This window comes from Nerophis ophidion, linkage group LG14 (assembly GCF_033978795.1).
Source record: "Nerophis ophidion isolate RoL-2023_Sa linkage group LG14, RoL_Noph_v1.0, whole genome shotgun sequence".
In the NCBI taxonomy this organism is placed as follows: Eukaryota; Metazoa; Chordata; class Actinopteri; order Syngnathiformes; family Syngnathidae; genus Nerophis; species Nerophis ophidion.
The window spans coordinates 44,010,096-44,024,870 of NC_084624.1; the positions used below are offsets into that span (position 1 = coordinate 44,010,096).

Here is a 14,775-nt window from a genome sequence, read left to right on the forward strand (position 1 = left end):
GGCCGTGGCAATGCTATGTCATCAAGGAAGAAGGACTCCTTCTCTTAGACCTCCTCACTAATCTTAAAGGGGAACATTATCAGCAGACCTATGCAAGCGTCAATATATACCTTGATGACACCCCTTCTTAACTGTCTATGTAAGCGTCAATATATACCTTGATGACACCCCTTCTTAACTGTCTATGTAAGCGTCAATATATACCTTGATGACACCCCTTCTTAACTGTCTATGTAAGCGTCAATATATACCTTGATGACACCCCTTCTTAACTGTCTATGTAAGCGTCAATATATACCTTGATTACACCCCTTCTTAACTGTCTATGTAAGCGTCAATATATACCTTGATGACACCCCTTCTTAACTGTCTATGTAAGCGTCAATATATACCTTGATGACACCCCTTCTTAACTGTCTATGTAAGCGTCAATATATACCTTGATGACACCCCTTCTTAACTGTCTATGCGACGTCAAGGCTTGGTTAGCCCAGAATTGTTTTAATAATGAATGAGGGAAAAACGGAAATTTTAGTTTTTGGTCCGGCCCTCACTGACTTGGGACCATTGCAAAATGATGTGCGTCCCAAAGTCACCAGCCTTGGCGTCACTATAGACAGCCATTTTAAACTTGACAAACAAGTCAATGGCGTTTTAAAATCGTGTTTTTATCACCTTCGTCTTTTAGTAAAGGTTAAACCGTTTTTATCTTTTAACCTTTTTGAACAAGTCGTGCATGCTTTTATTTCAAGTGGCCTGGACTATTGCAATGCACTTTATGCTGGCATTAGCCAAAAAGCTCTCTCCCGGTTGCAGTTAGTCCAGAACGCGGCAGCAGGACTTTTAACAGGGGCCAGGAAACGCCAGCATATAACCCCAATTCTTCAGAGTTTGCACTGGCTCCCTGTTCATTTTAGAATTGATTTTAAAACATTGCTGTTTGTTTTTAAATCTTTACATGGACTGGCACCTCAATATATCTCGGACCTCATCCAATTTTACATTCCTGCGCGCTCTGAGGTCCGAGAGGCAGTTCCAGCTCGTGGTGCCCAAGACCAGACTTAAGACCAGGGGAGACAGGGCCTTTTCTGTGGTCGACCCTAAACTCTGGAACACTCTGCCCCTCCATGTTCAAACTGCTTCCACAGTGGAGTGTTTTAAGTCTTGTCTTAAGACCCACTTTTATTCTTTGGCTTTTAACACTACGTGAGTTGTGTGGTCTTCTGTCGTCCTCTGTGTTTTTTATACACTTTGATTTTTATTTTACTGTTTTAATTGATTTTACCCATTAAAATAGTTTTAAATCATATTTGTTTTTATATTGTTTTTATTTTTATTCATTTTTTGTTTTATTCAGTCATTGGTGGAGCATAATATTGTTTTTAACATGGCTGTGCAGCACTTTGGAAACGTTATTGTTGTTTAAATGTGCTATATAAATAAAGTGGATTGGATTGATTGGATTGATGGTGCAGAAAAAAGACCATCTATTTTTTTTTAACCGATTTCCGAACTCTAAATGGGTGAATTTTGGCGAATTAAACGCCTTTCTGTTTATCGCGCTGGAAGTGATGACGTCAGAATGTGACGTCGCCGAGGTAACACACCCACCATTTTCATTTTCACATTACAAACACCGGGTCTCAGTTCTGTTATTTTCCGTTTTTTCGACTATTTTTTGGAACCTTGGAGACATCATGCCTCGTCGGTGTGTTGTCGGAGGGTGTAACAACACTAACAGGGAAGGATTCAAGTTGCACCACAGGCCCGAAGATGCCAAAGTGTCTGCCGCCAGACCCCCATTGAATGTGCCAGAGTGTCTCCACATTTGACCGGCGATGCTAAGGCAGACATGGCACAAAGATGTATGGATAACCTGCAGATGCATTTGCAACGATAGTCAACGAAATCATAAAGGGGAGTTTTGTTGATGTTGACTGCCAGCTAATCGATGCTAACATGCTACGCTAATCTATCTTAACATGCTATTCACCGGCGGTGATAAAGCAGACATGGAACAGAGATGTATGGATAACCTGTAGATGCATTTGCAACTATATTACGTTTCCTTCCACCCACATTTAATGCGAGAAAAAACACTTATCATTCGACGGATTTAAGTTCCTCCAGTGTCAAAAGATGCGAAAGTCCTGATCGTTTGGTCCGCACATTTTACCGGCGATGCTAACGCAGCTATTCGGCCATGCTATGGCTATGAATAGCGTCAATAGCTATTCGCTCAATAGCTTCAGTTTCTTCTTCAATATTTTCATACTCCAACCATCTGTTTCAATACATGCGTAATCTGATGAATCGCTTAAGTCGCTGAAATCCGAGTTTGAATCCGAGCTAATGTCACTATATCTTGCTGTGGTATTCCCATTGTTTGTTTACATTGGCAGCACTGTGTGACGTCACAGGGAAATGGCCAGTGTCTTCGCAGAGAGCCGAAAATAAGGCACATTAAAGCTTTATTTAGGGATATTCCGAGACCGGTAACATTTTGAAAAAAACTTCAAAAAATACAACAAGCCACGGGGAACTGATTTTTATTGTTTTTAACCCTTTTGAAATTGTGATAATGTTCCCCTTTAAAGGCCACCTGTCATTGTAATTTTCTTGAAGGAATCAATAAAGTACTATCTATCTATCTTACACGACATTTGGCCACCTGGATAAAGCGAGCACATAAGAAATGAAAAAGGAATAAAATGTTCAGGGTTTGCACATTCTTGCAGAAGAACATTGGCGAGGTGGGAGGTCACAGAAGGTGAGAAAGGGTCTAATGCAGGGGTGTCGAACTCAAATACAGAGTGGGCCAAAGTTTTAAAACCGAACAAAGCCGTGGGCCAAGGTTGAACATAATTAACCTTTTAATAGGGACCCAAACAAGTTTTGCATTGAATATTGAACAAGTAAGGCTTATATAACTTTAAAGTGACATGCAAAATCCAGTTTCAAATAATAATAATAAAAAAAATAAAAATTGAATGCCTCTTTTCGGCGGCGGGGTTTGGTGGTAACGGGGGTGTATATTGTAGAGTTAGTGCCGCAAGTGGTTCTGGGTATTTGTTCTGTTGTGTTACGGTGTGGATGTTCTCCCAAATTGTTTGTTATTCCTGTTTGGTGTGGGGTCCAAAGTGTGGCGCATATTTGTAAAAGTGTTAAAGTTGTTTCTATGGCCACCCTCAGTGGGACCTGTATGGCTGTTGACCAAGTATGCATTGCATTCACTTGTTTGTGTGTATAAGCTGCATATATTATGTGACTGGGCCAGCACGCTGTTTGTATGGAGTAAAAGCGGACGTGGCGACAGATTGTAGAGAACGCCAAAGGCCGTGTTTTTAGGGCCCACCCCCAACATTGTTGTCCGGGGGGAAATCGGGAGAAATTCAGGTGGGGCACTGAACTTCGGGAGTCTCCTGGGAAAATCGGGAGGGTTGACGAGTATTAGCGGTGAATGTGGCGTTAAAGCGGCGGGCCAGCTCTAATGTTATTTGATATTGCCTTAAGGGCCAAATGAAATTACACGGCGGGCCATGGTCTAATGCATGGGTGTCAAACTCTGGCCCGCGGGCCAAGCCGTGTAATTTCATTTGGCCCTTGAGGCAATATCAAATAACATTAGAGCTGGCCCGCCGCTGTAACACCACAGCTCGTCAACCCTCCCAATTCTCCCGGGAGACTCCAGAAGTTCAGTACCCCTCCCGATTTCCACCCAGACAATAATATTGGGGGCGGGCAGTAAAAGCACTGCTTTTGGCGTCCTCTACATGTCAGTACGTCCGCTTTTCTTCCATAAAAACAGCGTGCCGGCCCACTCACATCATATATGCGGCTCATACACACACACAAAAGTGAATGCAATGCATACTTGGTCAACAGCCATACAGGTCTCACTGAGGGTGGCCGTTTAAACAACTTTAACACTGTTACAAATATGCGCCACACTCTGAACCCACAGCAAACAAGAATGACAAACACATTTCGGGAGAACATCCGCACCATAACACAACCGGACAAATACCCAGAATCCCTTGCATCACTAACTCTTCCGGGACGCTACAATATACACCCCCGCTACCACCAAACCCCATCCCAACTCAAACCCGCCGCCGAAAAAAAGCCTTAAATTTGTGTTTTTATTAAATTTGATTTGCCATTGATATTTTTTAATCACTATTATTTGAAACTGGATTGGGCTTCACGGTGGCAGAGGGGTTAGTGCGTCTGCCTCACAATACGAAGTTCCTGCAATCATGGGTTCAAATCCAGGCTCGGGATCTTTCTGTGTGGAGTTTGCATGTTCTCCCCGTGAATGCGTGGGTTCCCTCCGGGTATTCCGGCTTCCTCCCACTTCCAAAGACATGCATCTGGGGATAGGTTGATTGGCAACACTAAATTGGCCCTAGTGTGTGAATGTGAGTGTGAATGTTGTCTGTCTATCTGTGTTGGCCCTGCGATGAGGTGGCGACTTGTCCAGGGTGTACCCCGCCTTCCGCCCGATTGTAGCTGAGATAGGCGCCAGCGCCCCCCGCGACCCCAAAAGGGAATAAGCGGTAGAAAATGGATGGATGGATGAAACTGGATTTTGGATGTCACTATAAAGTTATATAAGCCTTGCTTGTTCAATATTCAATGCAAAACTTGTTTGGGTCCCTATTAAAAGGTTAATTTGTTCAACCTTGGCCCGCGGCTTTGTTCGGTTTTAAATTTTGGCCCATTCTGTATTTGAGTTTGACACCACTGGTCTAATGGCTTGACATTTACACTTCTGTTAGATGGTATTATTCTACACCAGACTCGGCCAAAAAGTTGGAAGTATTCTATATAGGGCTGGGCGATATATCGAATGTACTCGAATCACCAAAAATTATTCCCGGGCGCAGCCACGGCTGCTGCTCACTGCTCCCCTCACCTCCCAGGGGGTGATCAAGGCTGATGGGTCAAATACAGAGAATACTTTTGCCACACTTAGTGTGTGTGTGTGTGTGTGTGTGTGTGTGTGTGTGTGTGTGTGTGTGTGTGTGTGTGTGTGTGTGTGTGTGTGTGTGTGTGTGTGTGTGTGTGTGTGTGAGACAATCATTGGTACTTTAACTTTTTTATATCGCGGGTTTGTCTCTGTGCGATATAGGAAATTACTATATGGTGATATTAGAGGATACGTTTTTAGCTGCGGGCATTACACTACAGGCTGTTCTCACTCTTTCCTGTCTCTCCTTCTCACAGACACCTTCTTACATACATCACATACGTATACGCCCTCTAGGAGCAGAAAGGTAGCAACATGGGTAAAGTTAGCTGTGATGCTAGTGGAGCAGTGCGAGTGGTAATACGAGAGAAAGAAGGTGCGAATCTGGTAACAAATGAAGGAAGAAGAATTAATTCCCAAGAAAAACAGCAGGGGGTCCATCGTCTAGCGGTGGTTTGGCTTCAAGCAGGAAGATGTCGAACAGACAACCGTAATTTGTCAAGTATGCCGCAAAAGCGTTGCTACAAAAAGTAGCAGCTGTATCATCATTTGAAAAATCACGCGCTAGAGCAGGGTTCTCAAACTCAATTTACCCAGAAACTGGGTGAGGCTGGGCCGCAAGCAAAGATTTCTTTACAAAAAGCTAACATGCACTTTTTAATGAATTCACCTTCTTTTAATGACTTTCCCGCCCTAGCAATATACTTGCCAACTCTCACGACCTTTCCAAGAAACACCCAAATATCAGTGCCCCTACCTACAATTTCCCGGGACGTTCATTCTACGGGTTTTTAACCGGACAACTATTTTAAGGCCATCCCGTGACGGCACTGCCTTTAATGTCCTCTACAACCTGCTGCCTAATGCGGCCCTAACTCTTCCGGGCTACAATAGGGAACGGGGTTGTGGGGGGGTGTATACTGTAGCCCGGAAGAGTTAGGGCTGCATTGGATTCTGGGTATTTTTTCTGTTGTGTTTATGTTTTGTTACGGTGCGGATGTTCTCCCGAAATGTGTTTGTCATTCTTGTTTGATGTGGGTTCACAGTGTGGCGCATATTTGTAACAGTGATAAAGTTGTTTATACGGCCACCCTCAGTGTGACCTGTATGGCTGTTGACCAAGTATGTCTTGCAGTCACTAATTGCATCTACAGAAGTCAAATACATTATGTGGCTGGGCTTGTACGGTTTTTGTAACAGGTTGTAGAGGACATTAAAGGCAATGCCTCCACGGTGTCTCTTTGATATTGTTCTTTGGGTGAAATTCAGGAGAATGATCATCCCTGGGGGGGGGGGCACTGAAAATTTGTAGTCTCCCGGAAAAATCGAGGGTATTCAAGTATGACGCTGTAAAGCACCATTCATATCAAACTCGCGGGCCGTACCAACATTAAATTTTCTTATTAAGGTGCGGGCCGCAAAACAACGTCTCGCGGGCCCCTGCGCTAGAGAATGAGAGTGCTTGAAACTCCACATGTCAACATCTCCGTTCGGTACCACACCAATAAAATGCCCAAGTAACCATTTCCACATCAACACCGTATGAAAAAAATAGTCAACAACAGAAGGAGATAACATCCGCAGGAACCTACCACATAGCGAAGGATATACACTATTTGATTTCCTATTATGCAGCTCATTTTTATTTGACACTTATTGAAATATCTTGTGTGACATCATGCACAAAAGTGCACTTTATTTGTTGTAAACTATTGTAGTGGCGTTCTGTACAAAAAGTGCACTTTAATTTAGTGTTGTTTTGATATGTCATCTTAGTGACATCATGCACAAAAGTGCATTTTATTTGTTTTAAACTATTGCAGTGGCATTCTCTACAAAAAGTGCACTTTAATTTAGTGTTGTTTTGATATGTCATCTTAGTGACATCATGCACAAAAGTGCACTTTATTTGTTTTCAACTATTGTAGTGGCGCTCTGTACGGAAAGTGCACTTTAATTTAGTGTTGTTTTGATATGTCATCTTAGTGACATCATGCACAAAAGTGCACTTTATTTGTTTTAAACTATTGCAGTGGCGTTCTGTACAAAAAGTGCACTTTAATTTAGTGTTGTTTTGATATGTCATCTTAGTGACATCATGCACAAAAGTGCACTAATAGCTTGTTTTAAAATGTCTCTGACAATCTTGCACTTTCTGTTTTGGAAATGACACGAATGTTTGTGCCACTGCTTTATAACTGTTTAATAAATACACTTTTAGTTGTGATAGTATGAAGAAGAATGTTTTAATGTAGACACATAGAAACATCATACTGCTGTGATTATATGCATCAAGTGTTCATTCAAGGCTAATATGGAGATATATATGGTGTATCGTGACATGGCCTAAAAATATCGAGATATTAATTAAAAGCCGTATCGCCCAGCACTAATTGTATACCATCAATTAGGGGTGTGCATATATACCTTAAATGCATCTAACAATACTTTCTAAAACATTACGATTTCATGCAGATGGAAGCTTGATATGATGAAAAAAAATGGAATCAATCAAAGTTTATTTATATAGCCCCTGATCACAAGTGCCTCCAAGGGCTTCACAAACCACAATAACATCCCTGGATCTGAAACCACATACGAATAGACTATTATTACATGTTGGTGAATGGTAGCGCAAACAGAGCAGAGGCTAGAGTGCACTTTTGTACATGTGGGAGAAGGGATTGTGATGTAAAACAATGGCAAAATAAATAAATAAACACAAGTTGCTTAAGAATGAACATAAAGTATGCAACAACAGAACTTGTGGATTGCGTTTTCCCTAGAAGACAGAATGAAATAGAAAATATAGTAATTCAATAATGCAGTATATAAATGGCCTCACAGGCAGAAGGTTGGATCGTGTATCATGTCAGAACAATGTCAGGTGTTTCTTCTTTAAATAGACACATACAAAGCAGGCAATACCTGCATTCATTAAACAAACCCCGTTTCCACATGACTTGGGAAATTGTGTTAGGTGTAAATATAAACAGAATACAATGATTTGCAAATCCTTTTCAACCCATATTCAGTGGAATATGCTACAAAAACAACATATTTGATGTTCAAACTGATATAAAAAAAAATGTTGTGGCAAATAATCATTAACTTTAGAATTTGATGCCAGCAACATTTGACAAAGAACTTGGGAAAGGTGGCAATAAATACTGATAAAGTTGAGGAATGCTCATCAAACACTTATTTGGAACATCCCACAGGTGTGCAGGCTAATTGGGAACAGGTGGGTGCCATGATTGGGTATAAAAACAGCTTCCCAAAAAATGCTCAGTCTTTCACAAGAAAGGATGGGGCGAGGTACACCCCTTTGTCCACAACTGTGTGAGCAAATGGTCAAACAGTTAAAGAACAACGTTTCTCAAAGTGCAATTGCAAGACATTTAGGGATTTCAACATCTACGCTCCATAATATCATCAAAAGGTTCAGAGAATCTGGAGAAATCACTCCACGTAAGCGGCATGGCCGGAAACCAACATTGAATGACCGTGACCTTCAATCCCTCAGATGGCACTGTATCAAAAACAGACATCAATCTCTAAAGGATATCACCACATGGGCTCAGGAACACTTCAGAAAACCACTGTCGCTAAATACAGTTCATCGCTACATCTGAAAGTGCATGTTAAAAGTGCATGGGCTATGCAAAGTGAAAGCCCTTTATCAACAACATCCAGAAACGCCGCCGGCTTCTCTGGGCCTGAGATCATCTAAGATGGACTGATGCAAAGTGGAAAAGTGTTCTGTGATCTGACGAGTCCACATTTCAAATTGTTTTTGGAAATATTCGACATTGTGTTATCCAAACCAAAGGGGAAGCGAACAATCCAGACTGTTTTCGACGCAGAGTTCAAAAGCCAGCATCTGTGATGGTATGGGGGGGCGGCATTAGTGCCAAAGGTATGGGTAACTTACACATCTGTGAAGGCACCATTAATGCTGAAAGGTACATACAGGTTTTGGAACAACATATACTGCCATATAAGCGGCGTCTTTTTCATGGACGCCCCTGCTTATTTCAGCAAGACAATGCCAAGCCACATTCAGCACGTGTTACAACAGCGTGGTTTCGTAAAAAAAGAGTGCGGGTACTTTCCTGGCCCGCCTGCAGTCCAGACCTGTCTCCAATGGAAAATGTGTGGCGCAATATGAAGCGTAAAATACGACAGCGGGAACCCCGGACTGTTGAACGACTGAAGCTCTACATAAAACAAGAATGGGAAACAATTCCACTTTCAAAGCTTCAACAATTAGTTTCCTCAGTTCCCAAACGTTTATTGAGTGTTGTTAATAGAAAAGGTGATGTAACACAGTGGTGAACATGCCCTTTCCCAACTACTTTGGCACGTGTTGCAGCCATGAAATTCTAACTTAATTATTTTTTGAGTTTGAACATCAAATATGTTGTCTTTGTAGCATATTCAACTGAATATGGGTTGAAAAGGATTTGCAAATCATTGTATTCCGTTTATATTTGCATCTAACACAATTTACCAACTCATATGGAAACAGGGTGTGTAGCAAAAACGATTGGGACAAATTTGGGGAGATTTTGGACAAATGGCTGATGGTTAAATGTCCTCATCAGCCACATGAAATCCTTCATTGGGCGCGTCAGCATCTGAGGGGATCCACTGCAGGAGTGTCCTGACCAGCATTATTGCACACAAACAGCAGAGGTCCCACCGACGCCGCTGGACACCAGACAAGACGCCATTTCGCGGTGGAAGACTTTTGCTGGAAGGTGGCAGGAAATAAACACAGACGACGGTTGATAGTGTTTTGCAAGCGGGACACTTTTGCAACGTGAAACTCACGTGACGGGTGATGAGTCAAGAGCCAAATAGAAGTGTCACTAACAAGTCATCTGTGTGTTTGCACAAACTGGGCTTTAAAGTCGGCCATATTGTTGGACTTCACACCACTTTCTTGGGGGTGGAACCAGTCCCCCAACCTACATTTCAGATACCATCACTGTTTTGTCACATGGATTAAGTTTGCTTCAGTGTACATTTATATAAAAAAATTCTGAGCCAAGGATGTCGTTGTGGTTTGTGCAGCCCTTTAGGTCTCTGCTATTTGCAGATGATGTGGTCCTGATGGCTTCATCTGGCCAGGATCTTCAGCTCTCACTGGATCGGTTCGCACCTCCAAGTCTGAGTCCATGGTTCTCACCCGGGAAAGGGTGGAGTGCCGTTTCCAGGTTGGGGAGGAGACCCTGCCCCAAGTGGAGGAGTTCAAGTACCTCGGAGTCTTGTTCACGAGTGAGGGAAAAATGGATCGTGAGGTCAACAGGTGGATCGGTGCGGCGTCTTCAGTAATGCGGACGCTATATCGATCCGTTGTGGTGAAGAAGGAGCTGAGCCGGAAGGCGAAGCTCTCAATTTACCGATCGATCTACGTTCCCATCCTCACCTATGGTCATGAGCTTTGGGTTGTGACCGAAAGGATAAGATCACGAGTACAAGCGGCCCAAATGAGTTTCCTTCACCGGGTGGTGGGTCTCTCCCTTAGAGCAGGGGTCGGGAACCTTTTTGGCTGAGAGAGCCAAGAAAGCCAAATATTTTAAAATGTATTTCTGTAAGAGCCATATCATTTTTTTTTTAACATTGAACACAACTAAACGCATGCATTTTTAAGTAAGACCAACATTTCTAGAGTATAATAAGTCTCTTATTCTTTGGAATAACATTGTTATTCCAATGCTAACTGTGGAGGGGGGTGTGGCCTGCGGGCCTGCAGCGAAGCAGGGTGTGCCAGGACCGGCCTCGAAATCAGCGACAGGTGCGTAGATAGCCCATCTGGGCCTTGTTCTCTAATCACCTGTCGCTCTGTTATAAGCAGCAGCCAGAAGGAGAGACGGGGTTGAAACTGGAGCCAGAGCGAGAACGAAAGAGAAAAAGACAATTGCTGGAAAGCAACTAAGAGACTTATTGAAAAACAAAACAATACTGTAACCCTGAAACAGGCTCTCATGTCGGTGCTTGGTGGTCTGAAGAACCCCCAGGAGGGCAAGCCCCACACTAACCAATAATAAATAAAGTACTTCTTACTGTTAACGCAACATCTTGAACATAAAAAAGCATGAGAATGTTTTATATTTTGAACGTTATTTTTAACAAGTGGAATAATTCATTACTTATCGTGTCAAGCGATGTCAGCTCAGATTTATCCGAGAGCCAGATGCAGTCATCCAAAGAGCCACATCTGGCTCGCGAGCCATAGGTTCCCTACCCCTGCCTTAGAGATAGGGTGAGAAGCTCTGTCATCCGGGGGGGAGATCAAAGAAAAGCCGCTGCTCCTCCACATGGAGAGGAGCCGGATGAGGTGGTTCGGGCATCTGGTCAGGACGCCACCCGAACGCCTCCCTAGGGAGGTGTTTTGGGCACGTCTGACCAGTCGGAAGACCCAGGACACGTTGGGAAGACTATGTCTCCCGGCTGGCCTGGGAACACCTCAGGATCCACAGGGAGGAGCTGGACGAAGTGGCCGGGAAGAGGGGAGTCTGGGCTCCCCCTGCTTAGGCTGCCGCCCCCGCGACCCGACCTCTGATAAGCGTAAGAAGCTGTCAATTTACCGGTCGATGTACGTTCCCATCCTCACCTATGGTCATGAGCTTTGGGTTATGACCGAAAGGACAAGATCACGGGTACAAGCGGCCCAAATGAGTTTCCTCCACCGGGTGGTGGGTTTCTCTCTTAGAGATAGGGTGAGAAGCTCTGTCATCCGGGGGGAGATCAAAGAAAAGCCGCTGCTCCTCCACATGGAGAGGAGCCAGATGAGGTGGTTCGGGCATCTGGTCAGGATGCCACCCGAACGCCTCCCTAGGGAGGTGTTTTGGGCACGTCTGACCGGTAGGAAGACCCAGGACACGTTGGGAAGACTATGTCTCCCGGCTGGCCTGGGAACACCTCAGGATCCACAGGGAGGAGCTGGACGAAGTGGCCGGGAAGAGGGGAGTCTGGGCTCCCCCTGCTTAGGCTGCTGCCCCGGTGACCCGACCTCCGATAAGCGTAAGAAGCTCTCAATTAACCGGTCGATCGTCGTTCCCATCCTCACCTATGGTCATGAGCTTTGGGTTATGACCGAAAGGACAAGATCATGGGTACAAGCGGCCCAAATGAGTTTCCTCCACCGGGTGGTGGGTTTCTCTCTTAGAGATAGGGTGAGAAGCTCTGTCATCCGGGGGGAGATCAAAGAAAAGCCGCTGCTCCTCCACATGGAGAGGAGCCAGATGAGGTGGTTCGGGCATCTGGTCAGGACGCCACCCGAACGCCTCCCTAGGGAGGTGTTTTGGGCACGTCTGACCAGTCGGAAGACCCAGGACACGTTGGGAAGACTATGTCTCCCGGCTGGCCTGGGAACACCTCAGGATCGACAGGGAGGAGCTGGACGAAGTGGCTGGGGAGAGGGAAGTCTGGGCTCCCCCTGCTTAGGCTGCCGCCCCCGCGACCCGACCTCTGATAAGCGTAAGAAGCTGTCAATTTACCGGTCGATGTACGTTCCCATCCTCACCTATGGTCATGAGCTTTGGGTTATGACCGAAAGGACAAGATCACGGGTACAAGCGGCCCAAATGAGTTTCCTCCACCGGGTGGTGGGTTTCTCTCTTAGAGATAGGGTGAGAAGCTCTGCCATCCGGGGGGGAGATCAAAGAAAAGCCGCTGCTCCTCCACATGGAGAGGAGCCAGATGAGGTGGTTCGGGCATCTGGTCAGGACGCCACCCGAACGCCTCCCTAGGGAGGTGTTTTGGGCACGTCTGACCAGTCGGAAGACCCAGGACACGTTGGGAAGACTATGTCTCCCGGCTGGCCTGGGAACACCTCAGGATCCACAGGGAGGAGCTGGACGAAGTGGCCGGGAAGAGGGGAATCTGGGCTCCCCCTGCTTAGGCTGTTGCCCCGGTGACCCGACCTCCGATAAGCGTAAGAAGCTCTCAATTTACCGGTCGATCTACGTTCCCATCCTCACCAATGGTCATGAGCTTTGGGTTATGACCGAAAGGACAAGATCACGGGTACAAGCGGCCCAAATGAGTTTCCTCCACCGGGTGGTGGGTTTCTCTCTTAGAGATAGGGTGAGAAGCTCTGTCATCCGGGGGGGAGATCAAAGAAAAGCCGCTGCTCCTCCACATGGAGAGGAGCCAGATGAGGTGGTTCGGGCATCTGGTCAGGATGCCACCCGAATGCCTCCCTAGGGAGGTGTTTTGGGCACGTCTGACCAGTCGGAAGACCCAGGACACGTTGGGAAGACTATGTCTCCCGGCTGGCCTGGGAACACCTCAGGATCCACGGGGAGGAGCTGGACGAAGTGGCTAGGGGAGAGGGAAGTCTGGGCTCCCCCTGCTTAGGCTGCTGCCCCCGCGACCTGACCTCGGATAAGCGTAAGAAGATGGATGGATGGATGGAAACATCATCCCTATTCATAGCTGTGATGTAAATGTGCTCCGCCTCGTTAGAGGTCCTGTGATCAACTAATCAACAAGGATCCTGTGCCCTTTCGTCACATCCAAAGTCAGAAGCTCCAGACCCCTGGAGACAATGTGTGTGTGTGTGTGTGTGTGTGCGTCAGCAACATGAGAATGGCAGCAAGTACGGGGGGAATATGAGATGAGGGAAGGGGGGCACTATGTAAGAAAAACAAATGATATAACCACACTCCTACCAAAGTCTCTTTGGAGGAACCCTCCACCCCTCCGACAGTCTTCCAGAAATCTAACATTCGGTTTTGATGCGACGCCCGCTGTGACCCAAAAAGTTTTGCCTCCAAACTTGTCCTTCAACTTTGCGAACGGCACAAAAATGAAAGGCGAGCCTCGTGCCTCATGACTCCTGCCTCCTGACTCCTGATCCTGCAGGACGACTCCATGCCGGAGCGTCGGAGTGACGGAAGATCCACCCTCAGCCTGAGCCAATGTGTTGGCTGGCTGCAGAGGCTAGCCATTGAAATGGCCTCTCCCCATCTCCAAGGAAGACGGGCCCCAGCTTTAACCCTTTGAGTCCCATTCAGATGGGAGATTTGTAGCAGTGTAGCAACGTCTCCCCCCCTCTGCTCCCTTTGCCAAAAAAAAAAAAAAAAAAAAAAAAGAGAGAGAGAGCAATCGGGTCAAACTTAAGTGCTCTCTTGTCTTTTCACTCAGGTTGGCTTTTTAAAAAATTGGATGTGGAGCTTGGCTTTTTTACCAACAAGGACAAAATGCTTAAAGGCGCAAAAAAAAAAAAAGGGGAGATCCTTTTTTCTGAAGAGTCCATTGTTCTGAGGCGCATTCTGTGGTAATGGGTCTAAACTTGCACTTTAGCAATAAGAGTGTGCGGCTTCAGGGCCTCAGGTGAAAGCCTGTATCTTATCACATCCGAAAAACCATTAAAAGATTTAAAAACGCAACGACGCCTTCTTTTAAAGGCCTACTGAAAGCCACTACTACCGACCACGCAGTCTGATAGTTTTTATATCAATGATGAAATATTAACATTGCAACACATGCAATTTTAAATTTCGCGCCGAAATATCCTGCGGAAACGTCGCGCTATGATTGACGTCACGGATTGTCGAAGACATTTTGTTCCAGCATCGTTCCCAGTTATTTAGTCGTCTGTTTTCATCGCGAAATTCCACAGAATTCTGGACATCTGTGTTGCTGAATCTTTTGCTATTTGTTCGATGAACAATGGAGACGTCAAAGAAGAAAGCTGTAGGTGGGAAGCGGTGTATTGCGGCCGGCTTTAGCAACACAAACACAGCCGGTGTTTCATTGTTTACATTCCCGAAAGATGACAGTCAAGC

At 45.3% G+C, this 14,775-nt stretch overlaps 1 protein-coding gene across 1 annotated transcript in view; it reads right to left on the reverse strand.

Annotated features, from left to right (window-relative positions):
• insra (insulin receptor a) overlaps positions 1 to 14,775 on the reverse strand; it is a 157,221-nt gene that overhangs the window by 61,741 nt on the left and 80,705 nt on the right.